Genomic DNA, 21,406 nt, shown 5'->3' with positions numbered 1-21,406 from the left:
GCTGGGACTACAGGCACCCGCCACCACACCCGGCTAATTTTTTGTATTTTTTAGTAGAGACGGGGTGGTCTCGATCTCCTGACCTCGTGATCCGCCCGCCTCGGCCTCCCAAAGTGCTGGGATTACAAGCGTGAGCCACCGCGCCCGGCCGTGGTTTACTTTTTAAAAAATTGACACAAGGCCGGGCACAGTGGCTCATGCCTGTAATCCCAGCACCTTGGGAGGCTGAGGCAGGAGGAATGCTTGAGCCCAGGAGTTCAAGACCAGCCTTGGCAACATGGCAAAACCAAGTCTCTTAAAAAAAAAGAAAGTACAAAAGTTAGCCAGGCAGGGTGGCACACGACTGTAGTCCCAGCCACTCAGGAGGCTGGGTGGGAGGATCGCTTGAGCCCAGGAGGTTGAAGCTGCAGTGAGCCATGATGGCACCACTGCACTCCAGCCTAGGTGACAGATCGAGACCATATATAAAAAAATTTTTGACACATAATAGTTATACATATTTATGTGGTACAGTATGATATTTCTATACCTGAATACATTGTGCAAAAATCAAATCAGGGTATTTAGCATATCTGTCATCTCATACAATTATCATTGCTTTGTTGTGAGAACATTTAAAATTACCCGTTTTGAAATATATAACATTTTATAATGTTATATTATTATAACCACAGTCACCCTATTATGCAATAGAGCAACAGAGCTTAGTATCTAACGGTAACTTTATACCCATTGACCTTCTCTCCCAGTGCCCTCCTCTCATCCCCACCCCACCCCATCCCCTGGTAACCACTATTCTACTCTCTGCTTCTATCATATCAACTTCTTTAGATTTCACATATGAGTAAGGTGATATGATATTTGTCTTTCTGTGCCTGGCTTATTTCACTTAACATAATATTCTCCAAGTTCATCCATATTGTTGAAAATGACAGATTGATTTTCTTATGGCCAAAGAATATTCTATTATGTATATATACCACATTTTTGCTATCTGTTCATCTATGGAGGGATGCTTAGGTTGATTCCATATCTTGACTATTGTGGATAATGGTGCCATGAACACGGGAGTGCAGATATGTCCTGACATATTGATTTCAATTCCTTTGCATATTTACCCAATAGTGGGATGGCTACATCATATGGCAGTTCTATTTTTAGATTTTTAAGAAACCTCCATACTGATTTCTGTAATGGCTATGCTAATGTACATTCCCACAAACAGTATACAAGGGTTCCCTTTCTCCAATCAGTGCCAGCATTTCTTATTTTGTGTCGTTTTGATAATAGCCATTTTAATTGGGGTGAGATGATACCTCATTGTGATTTGCTTTGTTTTGTTTTCAGTACGAGTAGGGGCATTGGAACAGGGTTAAAAATAGAATTCAAAGAGCAGGTTAGCAAGGTTAATCTGAGGGTAATCTGTAACATCTATCATGGTGGGAAGAGCCAGCAGCTTGTAAACTCCTTGAGGAGTGGCCCCAAGTCTACTGTGCTCACGTTTCTATCCTCAACACCTAGCATAGTGCCTCCAGCACACAACACGTGCTCAAATATGAATCAAATGAACTCATGAGTAAATGGGAGCTAAGAATCTTTCTGAATGGTTGAAGTGAGAATAACAAGTGCATGAACTAGACTGATCATTGTAGAAACAAAAACAAAATAGTTGATTACAGAAAATATTGGGGAAAACTAATCAATATTATTTGCTTAAACTCAGGCAATGAAGGAGGGAGCGAGCAGTCCACATGATTCTCACATTTCCAGTTTAGGAATGTCATAGTATCATGAATAAAAACTAGGGATGTCTGGAGGAAGAGGCATTCATTGGAAATGCAGAGCTAGAAAGAGGGTTTTTTTTTTTTTTTACTGAGTTTGAGAGGGTGAGGGTTGAGGGGCAGTTCTGGATGTAGAACTTGATGTTTGGGCATTTAGTAAGAAAGCATCTTGTATGTTGTTTGCACGGAGGTTCAGTTGAAGCCATTTGGCACACCCAAATGGGTTTTGCAGTTGTCTTATCCTGGTGACATTCCCTGCTAAATTAGACAAGATGCAAATTTGATAGAGATTCCTTAAGAACAAATAATGTTACTTCAGAGGTAAATGCAATACTCAAAAGGATTTTAATTTCTTCTGGTAATTTCTCAGGAGAAAAAGGAAAAAGGACTTCTCTCGGGTGACTTCATCATAGACTGTGCTTCTCTTTTGACCACCCACCTCAATTGCCATTTTTTCCTGACATTCACTGTGGAAATTTGGTGCACGACACTGTTGGGGGAGATCTGTTGGCAACAGAATCGTATATGCTGCTTGTTCTCATCTGGCCTTTCACATCTTGGCCTGGTATTCCTTGGCTTATTTTGTCATGTCTGGGGTTTTATCTGTTCTGAGTTCTTGCCTGAAGCTCTGGCAGATGACAGTGTTCAGCTGAGAAAGCCCTATCCAACTTCAACTTCCATGATGCAAGAATTTCTCTTGAATACCAGGGTGAATGGAAACCCAAGATTCGTGAGACATTGTAGCTATTCATTTTGTCACCTTGCTTCAGTATGGCCTAAGTGTCCATAGGAAATTAAAATTTCCTATAAAATAGCAGAGATGAGTTTGAGACAGTGCTTTGAGAGAAACTTAGGCATAACAGGTAAGGGAAAATAGGTCATACAGTGGCTGGTAACTAATATGGCATATCATCCCAAGGGTTGTTGAGCCACAGGGACTTCACGTTTTGTTAGTTAATGTGTGTGGCCACTCATACATCATACAGGGATGCCTGGGAAGTTAACAAAGATATGTTCCCATTTCTAGCAATAATAAAGAACAATCCTACTTTACAATTGGGAAATGAAGCACTGCAAAAGGAATTAATCCCTGGAAAGCAAGATGGTGTCACATTGGTTTTTAGGAATTCTCATAATCCAGTGGTTCTGCAAATATTTCTTATAATTCTTCATCCTTTCTCTCTTCCACTCTCTCATGGATTTTTCTCCCTTCTCTGATACACATGTGCCTTCTAGTTGACTTTTGTAAAGTAGAAAGAAATAATAAGTTCTTGGATCACGCCTGTAATCCCAACACTTTGGGAGGCCAAGGCAGGTGGATCACCTGAGGTCAGGAGGTCAAGATCAGCCTGGCCAACATGGTGCATGGTGAAACCCTGTCTCTACTAAAAATACAAAAAAAAAAAAAAAAAAAAAAATTAGCCAGGCGTGGTGGCACACACCTGTAGTCCCAGCTACTCAGAAGGCTGAGGCAAGAGAATCGCTTAAACCCTGGAGGCAGAGGTTGCAGTAAGCCAAGATGGTACCACTGCACTCCAGCCTGGGTGACAGAGTGAGACTCCATCTCACAAAATAAAATAAAATAATAAAGAGAGAGAAAAGAAAGAAACAATAAGTCATTCAGAGGTTAGAAAGAAGGTAAAGAAATGGTTACTTTGAATGGAGCAATAATCACATTTTGACATAAAGATTGTCCAAGATCACAAAGTAATCTGCATAATTGTGCAAAAATTCTCATGTTACATGACTGTTCTCCCTGCAGTATACACTCAGCCTGTTAGTTTTTGTATCTAGAATCCTAGAACCTTAGAGCTCCATGGAACCTGTTTTGCATCGTCTCCTTGTTTTACAGATGAATAGGCTGAAGATCAGACAGTGGAAAGCAAGTCTTCATGACAACACTATGTGGGATCACTGGACAAGCTAACATTTGCTTGGGGTGGATGGAGCCCATTGATCATTGCAGGGCCCGTTCTTGGGGCAGAAGAGTCAGGAACCCTTTTAACTACTTTCTGGTTGTCTGTACCTTTTCTCATCACTTCTTTGGTAACTTGTATCCCCCATCCCTGGGGACAAAATCTTCATTTCTAGTGTTTTCCACCATAACCTTGTTCTGGTGCTGAAACAAGCAAAAGCAAAGTGCTGAAACAAGTGTCGATGCTGGCATATCACAGTGTAGAATGGTGCTCCTCAAATTTGGGTGGCCTGAGGATTGTGTTTAAATGCATGTTCTGATTCAGCTGGTCTGGGGCGAAACCTGAAATTCTATATTTCTGACAAGCTCCCATGGGGTTTCTGATGATTCTGGTCCTCAGACCATCCTTTGAGGAGCAAACGACTACAGAGCCACCAGTCTCATCTTTGAAAGAAGTAACCAACACTTGCCAAGTCTCTCATCCGGAGGTTTAAGCATATGATGCTTAGGCTCTAATTACATCTCAATAAAAATGAATGAATGAATGAATGTAATGCTTTTATTTATTCTACCTTCTTTCTTCTTTTTTGTTCTTCTTTTTGTTTTTTTTGTGTGTGTGTGTGACAGAGCCTCGCTCTGTTGCCCAGGCTGGAGTGCAGTGGTGCAATCTTGTCTCACTGCAACCTCCGCCTCCCAGGTTCAAGCGATTCTTCTGCCTCAGCCTCCCAAGTAGCTGGGATTATAGGCAGGTGCCACCACACCCAGCTAATTTTTGTATTTTTAGTAGAGACAGGATTTCCCATGTTGGCCAGGCTGGTCTCAAACTCCTGACCTCAGGTGATCCATCCGCCTTGGCCTCCCAAAGTGCTGGATTACAGGCGTGAGCCACCGTGCCTGGCCTGGCCAATTCTACCTTATTTCTGATTGGCTTCTTCCCATTTGTGTTTTGAGAAGGTGCTACAAAGCATTTTGGAAACTGGTACTGCAGGAGTAATTTGTCTTCAAACTCTGAATTACTGTAAAACAGCTGTGGAATCCTGTGGATTGAAAAGAACTTGAGAAAGGCAATATTCTGTTATTGAGCTTAGGATACAGTATCATATTAGGATACAGCATCAATCAAGATTTGACTTTCACTTCTGAGTTTGTGATGAGTAGCTATAATTGATGGAGTGACAGAAGTTTTTATATTAGTGTTTATTTTACCAATGTGAAGTGTTATTTGTGTCAAGTAATTGAGTTCCTAGATGTTCTCATTCTGTATCAGTGGCTGTAGACAGTGTAAGTCTAGATAGCATGATAGTGTATGAATGTATAGATAGATAGATAGATAGATAGATAGATAGATAGATAGATAGATAGATAGATATATGGAGGGAGGGAAAGGGGGACTATGAATTAACCATAGTTTTGATATTGATTCCTGGAAACTGACATTTATTGACTGCACAGGTATTCAAATTGTCTTTGTTTATTTACTCTATATGCACTGAAAAATATTAGAGAAGCAAAATTCTTCTCTACTTTTGACTCTATTCCCATTCAGTCTATCCCCTCCACTAAAGTAAACTGAGGTATCTTAGATATAGAAATCTAATTTGGAATGACTCAAGAGAGATAGAGGGGAAACGGGTAATACTGAATATGCAGAATTCAATCATAGAAAACTAATCACTTTAGTGAAAAGCCAGCTATTCTTTGTTTTCTAATGGGCATGTGATGTTGATGAAAAATAGCATTCAAGTAAAGTTTACCAAGAACAACTGGTTTGATTCAAGGTATTATATTATTTTGCAGTGTAGGAAATGTTATTTAGATTTAACAAAGGGCTGAGCAGAGCAGCCAATCCAAAGACCCAAATACCAAAGGATTATCTTTAAATGTAGAGAATGAAAAATGCAAGAGCATTGTATTTTGGGCATCAGATGATAATTCTTTCACAGAATATGCCTGGGTTTTCCGTGTCCTTCAAATTTCATCTGAATGAACACTTCATGGGTTTTTGTGACACTGAGGGATATGTTAAAATACCATTGCAAACATGTCAGGCAACTTGAGTTTAGAAGATTCTCAACTTGAATTATTTTAGCATTCTGCTATTTGAATTACTTGGGGGAAAACAGGAGTTATATGACAATTTGGAGGTCCTTTTCTTTGTCTCCCAAGTGAGTTTGTAGGTTCACTGAATTTCCCCGAAGAAGATCTTGAGACAAGAATTTGAGTCTAAGGACATGAGGGAGGGGGATGTGAGACAGGAATGGAGGAGGTCAGCAAAGCCTGAGTGTAGGTGGGTTAGTGCCTGGACAACTCAGGCTCGAGCCCGCTGGGGACCCCGTCAAGCACTGCCCCACTGAGGGATGAAGAAGCTGCTGTCTTTTTCCATCTGCCCTGCCTCTCGCTAGTTGAAGTCACCCCAGGGGTGTTTGCTCTTGTGTGCATCTGTCTTTCTCCATGCCTAGGCCAAGCGCTCCTGCAGCAGGAAAATCCCTCTCTGAAAGTCAGAAAGCCTGAGACCCACAGGCTTCTTGGGGAGGGATCTGCAGACAACCTTCAGGGCAGGCTGAGGTCATATAGGCAGGGCCCTGACAGTCTCCACCTTATCAGTGTGGCTACTGTTGTAACCCCATCACCTGGTCTGTTGTGCTTGATAATTAGCAAGTTCTTTTGTTTTGTTGTTGTTGTTGTTGTTTTTGAGACGGAGTCTCGCCTGTCACCCAGGCTGGAATGCAGTGGTGTGATCTGGCTCACTGCAACCTCTGCCTCCCGGGTTCAAGCTATTCTCCTGCCTCAGCCTCCCAAGTAGCTGGGATTATAGGCACGAGCCATCACGCCGTGATAATTTTTGTATTTTTAGTAGAGACAGGGTTTCACCATATTGGCCAGGCTGATCTCAAACTCCTGACCTCAGGTGTTCCACCCACCTTGGCCTCCCAAAGTGCTGGGATTACAGGTGTGAGCCGCCCTACTCAGCTGATAATTAGCAAATTCTTAATAAGTGTTTATTCAATGAAGGGAGGGAAGGAGAAAAATGAATGATTCAAATAGAATCAGAAAAGCTAGCATTGGCAACATGTCAGGCAGCGTCCATAGACAGATCAACGATTAGAGATAGTTTCTGAAAATATCATTTTACTTCTGATTTAGGTCCCCAACCTAATATCTAAATTTTATGCTTGCCAAATTTATTATGTGTGTGGAGGTGGGAAAAGAAACAAAAGGGTTGGCACGAGAGAGCACATACTCTATATGTCGGCTACCTTAACTGTAAAGGGTGGCACTTGGGGGAATTACACTTTTCACATCAGTAGTTATACCTGGTTTTTTGTTTTGTTTTGTTTGTTTTTTACAAGATTAGCATATGTTTATCTTTGATTATTCAAGATAAATCAGTTCCCAGTGTTCTGGGCAGTTCCCAGTTCTCAATGAATCATTGAAGAACTGTGGATAATCCCTGCTAAGTCCCACAAAGGCAGCTAACTTGCTCCTTTGCCATGCAGGGAAAGGAGTAGTGTGGACTGAGGAGTGCAGGTTTGAGGTAAGGACGATGTCCAGCATCCAGACAAAAATGAAAAAATTGCTTTAGTCACTTGGACATTTTCAAGTATCAAGAGGTTCCGTGTCACACAAATGGCTTTGTTTATATTCTACTAACATATTTGAATGAAGTATACAAAATTCAGTAACTCATATGGATATTTTAAATGCATGGCACTAAACATAGAAACATCTAGGAATAGCATGGGATTGCTTTCATTTATTATTCTGGTAGTTCTCATTATGTACATAGTAGTTGTAACCTGGGAGTGTGTCTGGCCAAGCATAAATCTCAATGTGTTCATATGTGTAGTGTATGTATGTGTGGCATGAAGGGTAGGGAGAAGAAGGGTTGCAGAGAGCTGTTCCTTCCAAAAATACATATATTTTTGGCTTATTTGCTGGTTTTGATCATCTGTAACTTTTGTAGCAATCATGATTTCCACATGATTCAGTGAATTACCCTGCAGTGCTAATGTAAAACCTCAAAAGGCCATTTCTCCACCAAACATCTAAGTATGCCAACTGTGTTAACTTCATAACTTATAGTCAGGGTGATCTTTTATCTTCTTCACGGGGTCCTGAGTGATGTTGTTCTAAAGAAACAACACCAGAGGAAAAGGGGGCTCACAGAAAAGCAGCATTGAGCATGCAGAAATGGAAAGTATCTGCAAAGGGTTAATAAGTTAGAAATACATATTCCCTGCAAGAAACAAGAGCAGAAGGAGCTTGGCAATGATTACTTTCTCTTTTTTTCTGGAGGAGTGAAGAAATGTGCTACGGAGACACCATAGCCAACTTGGACCGAGAGTGCTGGAGTGTTTTCCTGCCCCCAGGGTCCTGATGCCATCCCCCTCTCTAGGCCTCCCATGACCCTGGAACTGGGTGGCAGGCCAGCTACAGAGGAGTGTGGGAATTCAGTCCATAAACCCTTGGTTTCTTCTAGCAGGACTCCCAGCTCCTCTTGACAATTTCCTCATACTGATTTATTGATTTAATTTCTGGTTGGCAATGGTAGTAGTTATAAAGTAAATTTACCCCAGGAAAACAAGATATTTTGGGAATTCGCTAATGCTAACGCTGCACTTGGATCCTAGAGCCACTTTGCATCTGCCCAAATCAGCTAGAGAAAACAACAGCCAAGTGACACCCAGCAAGCAACAACGACTCGTCTCTTCCATTTACTCAGTTGGGATGGTAGGAATAGAAGGATATGCGTGTTACTTTCCTATTAATAGTTAACCTTAGAAATCAAAAGTCGACCAGGCGCAGTGCCTCACGCCTACAATCCCAGCACTTTGGGAGGCCAAGGCGGGTGGATTACTTGAGGTCAGGAGTTTGAGACCAGCCTGGCCAACATAGTGAAATTCCTTTTCTACTAAAAATACAAAAATTAGCCACGTGTGGTGGCAGGGGCCTGTAATCCCAACCACTGGGGAGGCTGGGGCAGAAGGATTGATTGAACTCAGGAAGTAGAGGTTGTGGTGAGCCAAGATCACACCACTTTACTCCAGCGTGGGTGACAATGAGACTCTGTCTCAAAAAAAAAAAAACCAAAAGTCAATAATCTTCATAACATCATGTTCCTTATCATGTATCATGCATGAATTTGTGAATTTTGACAATATAATTTTCTGTCTTCATTTTGATTTGGGCCTCAGGAAAAAAAAATTGTCTTGGATGTGATTCTTTTCTACTCTTGGATCATGCAAAAGGGTTAGCTTACATGCAATATTGGTTATCTGCTTATGTATAAAAATGATTCCAAAAGTTAGCTGCTTAAAACAACAAACATTTGTTATCTCGGTTTCTTGGGGTCAGGAAATTGGGCACAGCTTTGGTGGGCACTCATGCCTCACCGTCTCTCACAAAGCTGCAGTCAAGGGGGCTGTGATCTGATATGAAAACTTGACTGTGGATGGATCTGCTTGTAAGCTCACTTGTGTAGTTGTTGGAAGGATTCCGTTTCTTACAGTCTATTGGACTGAGGGCCTTAGTCCCTGCCTTTCTGTTGCCTGGGACAGCCCTCACTTCCTTGCCATGTGGGTCTTTCCATAGGGAAACTAGCTTCCATTGTAGCAAACAAGAGAGAGAATAAAATCTGGCCACAAGATGAAAGTCATAGTCATTTTGTAACTTAATCTAATGACATGCCATCCCTGTTACTGCACTCTCTTCATTATAAATGAGTCATGAGATTCGGCCCATACTCAAAGGGGGGATTATACAAAGACATGAATACCAAGAGGTAGGGATTACTGGGGGCCATTTTAGATGCTTTATACGTAGACTTGATTCTAAAATTGCTATATGATGGGGAGTTATTTTTGATGCAATAAATGCTAAGTTCTAGGACAAATTCTTAATTATTTGTGGTGATGTGGATTAATACCTTGAGAATGAAGACTAAATCTTAGGTTCAAGAAAATATGATGATCAGATTAACTATTTCTTGGATAATTGGCAACAGTCCCATTGTGGCCAAAAAGGAACCACAGTTCAAGCCAAGGGGAAGCTCAGGGCAGGACCCACAAGTATTGAGCTATTTTCCAACAAGCCGGGATGCCCATAGAACTGAAGCTTCAGAAACTTATATTTGTACAATGAAATGCACCTGCCGCCTGTTAACCAACTCCTCTTCCTTGCCCCTCCTGTTGTCCTTCCTGTCTATATAAACCATTAACTTTATTGTTGGGGAGAGGACAGATTTGGGGTTTGTCTCCCATCTCTCCAACTGATGTCAGCTGAATAAGGTCTTCTTCCTGGCAATACTTGTCTCAGTGATTGGCTTTCTGTGCAGCCAGCAAGGAAACCTAGACTGAACCTCTAGCGTTTGGTAAGAGTATTGCTATCAAGTTGCTACCTGTGAGGGGCAGAACTCCCACATGGGGCCAAAGGAAGAGTGTTAGTTGACCTCTGGAAGGAAAAAGCCATGTGGACCCGAGAGCTACAGACAATGGTAGGAGCAGAAACTCATGTGCATATTTCTTACAAGGACGGGCAGATTAGGATAGGGAATCAAAGTCTTATGATCTAGGCATGTGCTAGGAATGATTGAGATGCTCTAGAAGGACTCTGGAGCCTAAGGCAAAACACTGTTCTTGAAGAACTAGCTATATCAGCTACCAAACATTGCTCTTTTCTGTTTTGTGTTTGTTTGTTTGACATAGTCTCGCTCTGTCACCCAGGCTGGAGTGCAGTGGCACAATCTTGGCTTACTGCAATCTCTGCTTCTCGGGTTCCAGCAATTCTCCCACCTCAGCCTCCTGAGTAGCTGGGATTATAGGCACGCACCACTACTCCCAGCTATTTTTTTTTTTTTTTTTTTTTTGTAGAGATAGCGTTTTGCCATGTTGGCCAGGCTGGTCTCAAACTCCTGACCTCAGGTGATCTGCTTGCCTCCGCCTCCCTAAGTGCTGAGATTACAGGCGTGAGCCACCACACTCAGCCCCAACATTGCTCTTTAATATGACTCTGAAACTTGCCCATGTGAGGGTGGACCAGCCATGCCTTAAAAAGTAGTTTTCTACCCTCACAAGGGAAGGCAAGCTGAGTCCATACTTAACTATGAAATAACATAGTAGAAGTCAAGAGTCTCTTATCTAGTATTGAGTCTATCTAGGTGTGTGACTTTGAGCCTTGTAAGTCACTTTAACTCACTGAGTTTGTGTAACTGATCTGCAGTCTCCCTACCCCACCACAAAAACTTTACAGAATTTGTCAGTGACTTACATATAGCTAGATCCAGTAAACACTTCAGTGCATGTATTACTTGGTCTGTTGGCAGTATTTGATACCACTGAGCACCTCCGTCTTGAAACACTTCTCCCCTTGGCTGTAGATGATTTGGGAGTTACTGGCAAAACAATTTGACCTGGAGAAAGTATTTTGCATGAGAAGAACAGAGGATCTGAACTAGTCCACAGTCATCATAGGCACTAAGGATCAGGTGAGAGCAGTGCACACAGAAGCAGCCTTGGCCTCTGAGTTAAGAAGGAAGCCAGGGTGGAGTGGATTTGAAGTGAGTTTGAACTGAGCAAATATGGGAACTTCATTTCATTTAAGCTCAGCTTTAAAGGGGACAAGAGAGGTCCCCTCACAAGAATGGTAGTGAGCGGGTCAGAATAAACTTGGAGGGAGGATTTCTTTTCTTTTCTTTTCTTTTCTTTTTTTTTTGAGATAGACTCTCACTCTGTTGCCCAGACTGGAGTGCAATGGCGTGATCTCAGCTCACTGCAACTTCCACCTCCCAAGTTCAAGCGATTCTCATGCCTCAGCCTCACAAGTAGCTGGGATTAAAGGTGTGCACCACCATGCCCAGCTATTTTTGTGTATTTTTAGTAGAAATGGGGTTTCGCCACATTGGCCAGGCTGGTCTCAAACAACTGAACTCAGGTGAGCTGCCTGCCTCAGCCTCCCAAAGTGCTGGAATTATAGGCATGAGTCCCTGCATCCAGCCAGATGTTTCTTAAAGAGAGGAGAAACTTACTCATCTAAGTGCATAGAAGGCATCAGGAGAGGGGGAAAGAGGGCAGAGTCCCTGAGAAGGCAAGAGGGCATGGGATCCAGGGCACAGATGGGATTAGCCTGAGAGGAGAGCCTAGGCTTCCATCTGAACAAGGATGGAAGCAGGAAAGCAGTGTGTGGATTCAGAGCAATGTGTGGGACTGGAACATCAGGGAGTCTTAGACATTCAGCCTAAGAATGGATGGGAGCCGTAGGTGCTAACCCAGGAGTGGGGATGCTGCCAGGGGACCCAGCATAGAAGCAGGGAGAACAAGGTTGTTTGGTGGAGGGGGCAGCTGACAGCATTTCCCTCCTTCGGCTTCATGCAGTAGCCTTGGACCTTGGCTGATGAGCAGGTTTTGGGTATCCTGGGAGGGAGGAAAGCAGGTAACTTGCCCTGAGTACCTGCTCTTGGCCAGACCCCAGCACATGCCACCTATAGGCACCACAGCATTTTGTTAGGGAAGTGACAAGCCCCACCTGTGGTCTTCCACCCTGTAAGAGGAAGAGCCAGCTCTGCACCGAGACCCATGTGATTTCCAGTTTACACCACACTGTGTGCCCAGGACCAGGGACAAGCCAAGAACTACCTGGGCCTGACTTAGGTGGGCTTGCCAGCACAGCTTTGAAGGTGAAATCCATGTTTAGCCATCTAGGCAGTACAGGGAGGCTGGGGATGTCACTGGGGCTCAGTGGAGGTGACCAGAGCTCTGGGAGCCCCTCTCTGGGTGTATCTGAGTAGTAAATGGTGTTGCTGGCAGTCACTGGCATGAACCCTGCGGTGCTGTTCATCCCACACACCTAATGTCCTGGGGGAGTCAACAGCGAGGGCCCCTCAGCAGCTGCTCCAGGATAGAAGCCCCAGGAAAGGGGCTGTTAATGATGTTGACAAATTTCTGGCTGGGTTATTATGGGATGTTAATGCATACCCTCAAACAATATGTTTCCACCTCCCACGGTTTCCCCCCTGCTGGTTTGATTGAGAAAACCATAGCGACCAAAAGTGCAAGATTTATACAAATTGTGTAGCAGGGGATTGGGCTGTAGGCAGGGGAGCCCCCTTGGGGAGGAATTTACCTTTTCAAAGTAGAGGGGAACAGGTGCTCTGGAACTGGCATGTAGCTGCAAGAGGGTGGGGATGGTATTCCTGAAGTGAAAGGTTACCCAGACTAACAACACTCTGCTGAAAATGATGCCATCCTGGCTCTGTCATTAAAACAGGTGGCTGTCATCATGGCCTCTGGCTCATAATGGGAAGATAATATAGGCCGGGGGAGATTTATATGAGCTCCAGAAAGATGAAATTGCACATCAAGAAGGAAACAAGGCATAAAGAGGACCAATTTGGGGAATTTCTCTCCCCACTGGAATGCACGTGATACTCATTAAGGGTATAGAAATTGTGTCACTCTATCCAGAGGGTTAAATTACCTACAGAGCTTTCATTTATTCAGTTTTTATTTAAGTAGCCTTTGGGGAAGACTCCTTTTTCCCTCTTTGGATGTTTTCCTTCAGTTTAAGAGATTAGTAAGCATAAAAGTGTACTGTATATGATAAAACTTACCCCTTTTCTTTCCCTGCAAATAATGTTGGCCTCTCAGTAGACTGTTGGAAATCAAAAGGTAGGGGGATATATGTTCTCTTTTTCTTTTCCTAAAGAAGATAAAGTTTTAGTTTGTTTTTTTTTTAATTTAATAAAGACTCACATGGTGACTGCCAGGCACTATTCTAAGCCCCTTACAAATGTTAATTCATTTAATACAATAATACTTCTAAGGTAAGTTCTTTTACTGACTCCATTTAGAGATGAGGTATAGAGAAGTACGAACCCTCTGTACTTACCTAAGTTCATACAACTAGGACCTCCTGTGCTTGGGGTTGCCACCTATGCAGATTTGCTCCAGAGACTCTATTCTTAGCTGCCACAATCCTCTGACTATACTATGTCCGTTTCCATTTTAACAGGCATTTAAATGACCCATTTGTCCCATCTTTGAGTCTTTCTTCTGCCAAGAACACATTTTAAAATCTCTCCCTGTGAGGAGTTGTTGCATTAAGCTCGATAAGATGGAAGAATGGCAGCTGTGCTGGAGCAGACAGTGGTGTTTTCCATTGCACAGGCATCTTTAGAATGTGCAGCGCATGTCACAGGCAGGTCTGGAAGGCTTTGCTGTCCTTGCTGTGTGTAAAATCGGAGAAGGCAAGGAAAGCTTCCAATCCATTAGAAGTGCACAGGCTCGCTTTCAAACACAAAAGCTCAGCACACACTTACTCTACCCAGTCCCTTACCTGCTGCACAAAATCACACCTTTCCACGCACAGTTGGAAGGACATTTCTCTGGTGATCCTGAGCACATTTTTTCCTGGAGATTTAGAGCTGATTGGGCACAGATGGGAGGCAGGATTATTTACCATTTTCCTCCCCTCCCTGTTCACCATTTGACACCAGAAATGAACAGCTCTTTTGCCTTACAAGGCATAGCCAGATTGCCAAGTAATTACCTTGATTTATGAGGGCAGGAATGGAAGGTAGCAAGAAACATCATTTGTAACTGGGGATGGTCAGATTAACATTCCCTGAATTTGTCGATTATTTCGTGTTGTGTTGAATTCCTAACAAGCATACGAAAGAGGAAAGCGGTGTCCTATTACCTCAGTGTCCTCAGTGCCTAGAACAATGCCTGGCTTTCAAGTTTATAGAATCAAGAAATGTATGAGGGAGTGAGTGCCTACTGTGTAATCCCCGCTAGACACCTGAATGCCTTCAACTTTCTGCTTTCAAGGTCATGAGTAGTGTAAGCAGACACATACACACATCTTCACCACAAAGGAAAAATATGGCATTTGAGGAGAGAGAAAATGCTTCCAGTCTGGGGCCATAGGAAAGTCTTCGTGAAGAGTGTGTTGGAGCAAGCCAGCGGGGGAGAGATGGGATCCCGTAGGAGCTTGAGGCAAGAACGTCCAAGCATGGTAGGAAAATCACAAAGAATTGCCCTTGGGGTGTTAGATATGTACAGATCATGCAAGGGAATGAGAAAGCTGGATGTAGGTTTGGACACATTGTGTGGGTACCCACTTCTCTTAATTCAGAAATTTAAACATTCCAGAAGGGCTGGGCCTCTGTATTTTGCCGGAAACCTGGGCTCATCAGATCATGCAGCTGGAAAGTGGGCAAGTTCACATGGATGGAGAGAGGGATGGAAACCACTTCCATAATACAGCCTGGTCTGCACCTTCTTCACCCATAGTCCTCCAGTTCTGTATTCTTGGTCTTGTATTCAGTATCTCAATACAGACCTTGCTTCCCACCTGAGCTCATGCTGCATCTTCTCTAGACCAGGAGGTGCCCTCTGGGAGTTTACATCCAGCCCTTACATGTCTCTCTTAGCTAAAGTAATAGCAGAAAAATAGCTAGCCTCAGGAGCATGTCCTGTGAGCTAGGCCCAGAGCCCCCTGCTCTGGAGGGAAAGGTTTGGATGGTTTCCAAATTTGGGGGCTGCTGTCAAAGCCACACCCTGTCTTGTGATGACACCTTCTGTGTTGGGCCTAAGACTTGATGTTCTGCTGTTTGATCAAGCTTTATGTAAATTTGTGGGCTTCAATTTAAACTTTGGCTAAATTGGTTGTTTTCTGAACATTTCAGAAGGCTTCAAGAATGTTCAGGAAGCCAAGGCTACATGAAGCCCCACTAGGCTGGGAGGGCTGTTTCTCTGCATGAAGCACCATAGTTTCCTTTCTGTATGATAGTCGGGACCTCTGAGCCCTTCCTCTTCATTCTCTACCTATCCACATCCCTGAGACAGGCAGACCCTCTTGCACAGTGGCTGTCATGTTTTTACGTTCTAAATCTTGGGGTCTTTCAAACTCTCCATGGTCCTTCTTATTGTGATCAAACCCCTGTCTGAATTCTTCTGCTGCTGGCATTGGCTGTCTCTGGCTTCCTGCAAAAATGCTTACCTGTCTCTGTACCCATCTGAAAGGTAAGTTTCCTGCTCCTGACTGTGGAGAAGCAGGAGCAACTCTTTCACGTGTTCCAGACACTGCCGGGACCTAGGTTCCCCCAGATGAACATGCACACACAAACAGCAGGTGACAACAGTATTTACGCAGAGAGAATTGGAGGAGGTGAGGGGACCATCTCTGCGAGAGAGAAGGGAAATTCAGGGTGAAAATATTTGCATGTGAAGTCTCACTTCCTGGAGTTTGAGGGGATCCTCTATACATGTGTTCCCTCCGTCTCCAAGGCCACCTCCTCTCAGCTTTCTCCATTGCATCCCCTTCCCATATTCTCTCTCCTTTCAACCCTGTGCCACTCCCAAAGCCACTGCACTTTCTGGAGCAACGTATCAGTCCCCAAACCCCACTCATGTCTTGTGGATGGCACAGCTTCCAGTGGGGCTATGCCTTTAGGCAATCTCCCCAGGCCTGGCATCACCACTGTGGATAAGAGAGATGGTACACCTAGTGCCATGCTGGAGGCCATCATGCCGCAGAGGAGGGTGGCAGAAGCTTCTCAAGCAGGAATACATTAAGTTTTGTTTTGTCTTTTAAAAACCTCACCCAGAGGCCAGGCATGGTGGCTCGTGCCTGTAATCTCAGCACTTTGGGAGGCCGAGGCAGATGGATCGCTTGAGGCCAGGAGTTCAAGACCAGCCTGGCCAACACAACAAAACCCCATCTCTACTAAAAATACAAAAAAAAAAAATAATAAATAAATTAGCCAGGCTTGGTGGCAGGCACCTGTAGTCCCAGCTACTCGGGAGGCTGAGGCATGAGAACCACTTGAAGCTGGGAGGCGGTTATATTGAGCCAAGATCACACCACTGCACTGCAACCTGGGTGACAGAGTGAGACTGTGTCTCAAAACAAAACAAAACAAAACACCCACACACACGCCAAAAAAAAAACTCACCTACAAATTCAAACTCACTTTACATGACTTGGATCAGTTTTGGCTGAAAACCCTTATTTTGTCTACCTGAGACATTCACATTCTTTTCAGGTGATGGAACTTTGCCTTTTTCAATGCTAAAAGGGCACAGCATCCTCTTTCTAACCCTTGGTTGCTTGACAGTCTTCTCTGATTACCTTGGCAATGCCTGGGACCATATATCATCCCACCTCCCTCCTCTGCTTCCTGAGTTTATCCCCTGGCTGCAGGAGGCGAGTTGAGGGTTTGCAGCTTCCCTGGGTTTCCCTACCTTGACCTTGTCTTCTTGAAGAGAGGCAGGAAGTTTGCACTGGGAAAGGGCCAGGGCCTGAACCGTGGTTTCTGAATCTTGCAGTTGCTAGAACCCCAGAGGTCATTACTAAGAAGAACCCAGTGCAGTGTGTGTGTCTGAGGATGGGAGGTGCAGGTGAGAGAATGGCCATTCTCATGTGCTTCTCTCTGTGGTCCCAGCGAGGTCTGGGTCTGAACAAATGGGGCAAAAGGCTCCAAAGAGTCAGGATTTCACATGGGGACCTGGATAAAGACAAAGGAAATGTGTGATGGTCTTATAAATAGTGATAACTGCAGGAGGAAGTGATACCATTCTTAATGTTCATTTTATTCTGTGTGTGTGAGGGGATACGTATGATTTCTTTAATAGCACCTTATCATGGGACTGCCTCACTCAGGGACATATAGAAGAATGGCAGAATTGCAAGGATTTCTTGAGGGTGACATGAAGAGGGACTCTGGGGACCATGATTCCCCATTGCCGCTGCCCTCTTTTGGAAATTAGATATCATTTACTTATTTATCATTTTTGCACATCACATTGCAACTTTCCTGATTAAATTGCCTCGGGGCACAAGTACAAAATACGAAAGTTCAGTTAAAGTGTGTAAGACAGAATAGCAGCAGCTATCAGCATGTATTAAATACGCCTCTACTGCAAAATGTCTCTTGCAAAAAGTGTGCCATGCATGGCACCCGGAAATCTAGGCCTGTGCTGAGCCAAAGGAGAATTTCCATGGAAAATACCTTGGCAGTCAAAGTTGAGAACAGTCAGATTTGAGCATTGTGGTGTGTGTATGTTGTAGTGGTTATTCTCTCATGATAGGATTGTGGTAACTCGTGAAAATAGCTCCTGTCCCAATTTCAGACCCCTCTATTTCATGATTTGTTATTTAGCTAGACACTTGGTGTCTACAAAAACCATTTACCAAAGCCATCAGAACAAATTCTTCAAACCACTGGGAACTCAACTTCAGCACCATCCTCCTTTTTTTTTTCTTTTTAGAGATGGGGTCTCACTCTGTTACCCAGGCTGGAGGTACGATCATAGTTCTCAGCAGCCTCGACCTTTTGAGCTCAAGCCATCCTCCCACCTTGGCTTTCTGAGTAGCTGGGACCACAGGCACGCACCACCCTACCTAGCTATATTTTTGTAGAGACAGGGTTCTCACCACATTGCTCAGGCTGGTCTTGAACTCCTGGGCTCAAGTGATCCACCTGCCTTGGCCTCCTGAAGCACTGAGATTACAGTCATGAGTCACTGCACCTGGCCCTTCTTCAACACAAAAAAAGATTTTTATAGTATCAAATATTCAAGCCCTTCATTGTAAAAAGTTTCTGTTCAGTGAACGGATACCAGCAAAGGGGAAGGGTGATTGAGTGAGTGGCTGAGGATGGCTCCAAGCCATTTTACTCCTCCAAGGACACTAGTTTTAAAGGTTGAAAACCACAGCCCTCCCAATGCACCCGGTGTTCAGTCTTTCCACTTCTCCTAGTGTCTCCCCCTTAGAGCCGGCCCTTGAGTAAAGAGGAAAGAAAAAGATTCATGCTTTTCCATTTAAATCAAACTCTACTCACTTAGACAGAAGAAGAAATAAAGAGATGCCTTGTGTTCCATCCACCTACCCAACCCACCCCCTGCCTTTCTCCTCCCATGGGCCCAGCAGCCCAAACTTAATGAAGTCAGCATCAAGCTGGCACAAGAGGGGAAGAGGCATTCAGTGTGAAGAGACCTCTGGATCCCATCTTCAAAACGCCAGGCACCTCCTACACTGACCAATGGCTCCTCGGTCTTCTGCACACTGAGCTGCTGGGATTGGCCAAGAGGCCACAGAACACCTTGGACTCTATGATCCCAGAGAGAGAGTGGAGTCCAGGTGGCACCCACTGCGAGCATCATGTTCAGTGGCTACCCTGAGTCATTGACTGAAGCCCCAGAGCTTCTCTGCAGGCATCCAAGGGGTGTATCTTCAGATCTTTTCAAATGTCAGAAAATGGCAACCAGGAATTACTTTGCCAGCATTACCATGTTGGTTGTATGATCTAAGACAAGAACCACGTCACAACAAACTCATTATCCTTCCCCACTGGAGTTCCACACCCATGATGCACTTTTCTCATCACAGCTCTGTGATCCAGACCAACTCTGAAAAAAGCCGGACTCCCATGCCTTTGAAAAATGGGGTATTGGACCAAACCCCAAAGATAGGAGCTACAGTTGTGCATGGCTTCAGGGCTGGAGCCTCTTGAGGTGGAGGAGGAAATTATGAAAAGAGAAGAAAGGCAGTGAGCGGGGAAGGAAGTCAGGAATGAAGGCTTCCAGCCACTGGACTCAGGAGAGGAAGTTAGCGCAGAATAGATTCCCAGAGAGTGGCTTTCCCTGGCAAGTCCCAGAGTCTCCACAGGGTGTTTCCTTCTCTACATAAATAGATACTTTAACATCTGTGCATGTCTGTGTCTATCTACATATATTTATTTATAAAGAATTAATGAGTATGAGATGGTCCAGAAAAAAAAAAAGAGATGGGGGATTGTAGTTATTTAAGGAGCTGCTTTAAGGTTATTTTTAATGGGGCATTTGTATAATGTAATTATGGCCAATGGCCTTATAGGAGAGAAGTGTAGTTGAAAAAGGAAATTAAGCAAAGATAGAATAGATAAATGATGCCTGACTGTTTTTCACCATTTGGTCCATATGTAATTAATTTTCCTCATTCCTCCCGTAATCAGGCATCCAGAATTATCTCTACATTTTTAAAGGGCTCAGGTTTGCTAGTAGTAAAAGATGATGCTACGAAACAGATTGGTGAGTTGGTTCAGATGTCTCCATAATGGAAACACAGTCATAAAAATGCCATCACCTTCACATTGTGAGAAGATAAAATGCAATGCTCATCACGGATGAATGGTTACTCTCGTTCTGTCCTCGAGCCACAATCAATTGTACATCATTAACAAGACACAAAATCTTTACTAATTAGCTTTTATGATTATATTGTTATTGCATTGAGGCTTTTAAAGCATTGAAAATCGAGGAGATAGGATGCCCACAAAAGAGAATTCTGTGGCAAGGGAGGAAAATACAGTCCATCACTCATGTCATTTCAGAAACTTTCACTCTATACCATCTATAATTACCATCTATAATTTTTAGCTCAATTCACTGTTCAGATTAATATTTTTGGTAAATGAGTGACAACTGGTAAGGAGAGGGGGAAGAATATCGAGTGTGCTTTCACACCCAAAAGAAATTTAGCTGCTGAATATATCTAACAAGAATAATTGTTCATTTTCTCTTTGCTTGAAATCTTCAAGACTGCTGTTATCAATCCTACCTACGTTTTCTTGTATATTGTGCTTCTCTAAGTGTAAAAAAATACAATTCACCCAGTTAAAAACAAGTTAGAGCCATATCTTCCACCAGGATGAATTTCAAATGGATCAAAGACTTAAATGAAAAATACAAAATAATAAACTTATCAGAAGGAACCATGTGAGAATTCTTTTATGATATCAGAATGGGGAAACCTTTTTGAAACCATCAGACAAAACCCGAAGACTGCAAGAGAAAAATTAGATAAATTCAACTACATTTTGAAAAATTCTGCTTGGCAAACTAAAATATACATAACAAAAACACCACAAGCAAAGTAAAGAAAAAAAATGACAAACCAGAAAAAAAAATTCGTAATTCGTCTATTTCATAGGCCTGCTATTGAAAATATATCAAGAGTTGCTACAAATCAAAATGACAAAGACTAGTAGACCAATAGAGAAACGGTAAAGTGTATGAATAATCATTTTACAGGAAAAGGTATTGAAATTATTTTAAAATGTGAAAATATGCATTGCACACTCCTAATAAGGCAAATGCAAATTAAACTCCATCGGGATACCACTTTTTGATGATCAGATTGGCAAAAGTCAGAAAATTTGACAACAGATTGTGTAAATGATGGGGTGAGAAACAGCCTCCCCTCTCCCATTGTGGATAGGAGCATAAATTGGTACAAAATCTATAGAGGGCAATTTGGCAATTTATTTATTATTATTATTACTTTGAGATGGAGTCTTGTTCTGTCACCCAGTCTGGAGTGCAGTGGCACAATATTGGCTCACTGCACCCTCCACCTTCCGGGTTCAAGGAATTCTCCTGCCTCAGCCTCCCGAGTAGCTGGAATTACAGGCGCATGCTGCCATGCCCAGCTAATTTTTGTATTTTTTTAGTAGAGGCAGGATTTCACCATGTTGGTCAGGCAGGTCCTGAACTCCTGACCTTGTGATCCGCCCGCCTTGGCCTCCCAAAGTGGTGGGATTCAAGGCGTGAGCCACCGCACCTGGCCAATTTGGCAACTTCTAACAAAATGTCAAATGTACCATTTTCCCGATCCAGCAATTCCACTTCTAGGAATTTATCTTACAGACACATTTGTTCGAAAAGACTTATTT

At 43.2% G+C, this 21,406-nt stretch overlaps 1 protein-coding gene and 1 long non-coding RNA gene across 10 annotated transcripts in view; one reads left to right on the top strand and one right to left on the bottom strand.

Moving 5' to 3' along the window:
• The window catches only part of CELF2 (CUGBP Elav-like family member 2), an 867,108-nt gene that overhangs the window by 460,873 nt on the left and 384,829 nt on the right, over positions 1–21,406 (top strand). The gene's annotated exons all lie outside the window — the stretch shown is intronic.
• Positions 2,108–19,097, bottom strand: LOC100587216. Of its 2 annotated transcripts, XR_001114024.2 has the most exons (6): positions 18,735–19,097; positions 14,239–14,349; positions 13,301–13,389; positions 12,814–12,883; positions 10,963–11,104; positions 2,108–2,585 (listed from the first exon to the last, which is right to left on the bottom strand). It is a non-coding gene; the product is annotated as an uncharacterized LOC100587216 (long non-coding RNA). The 2 variants fall into 2 exon arrangements; XR_004031770.1 differs by lacking the exons at positions 12,814–12,883; positions 14,239–14,349.

This window comes from Nomascus leucogenys, chromosome 9 (genome assembly GCF_006542625.1).
Source record: "Nomascus leucogenys isolate Asia chromosome 9, Asia_NLE_v1, whole genome shotgun sequence".
Lineage (NCBI taxonomy): Eukaryota > Metazoa > Chordata > Mammalia > Primates > Hylobatidae > Nomascus > Nomascus leucogenys.
This window is presented reverse-complemented; position numbering and strand designations above follow the sequence as displayed.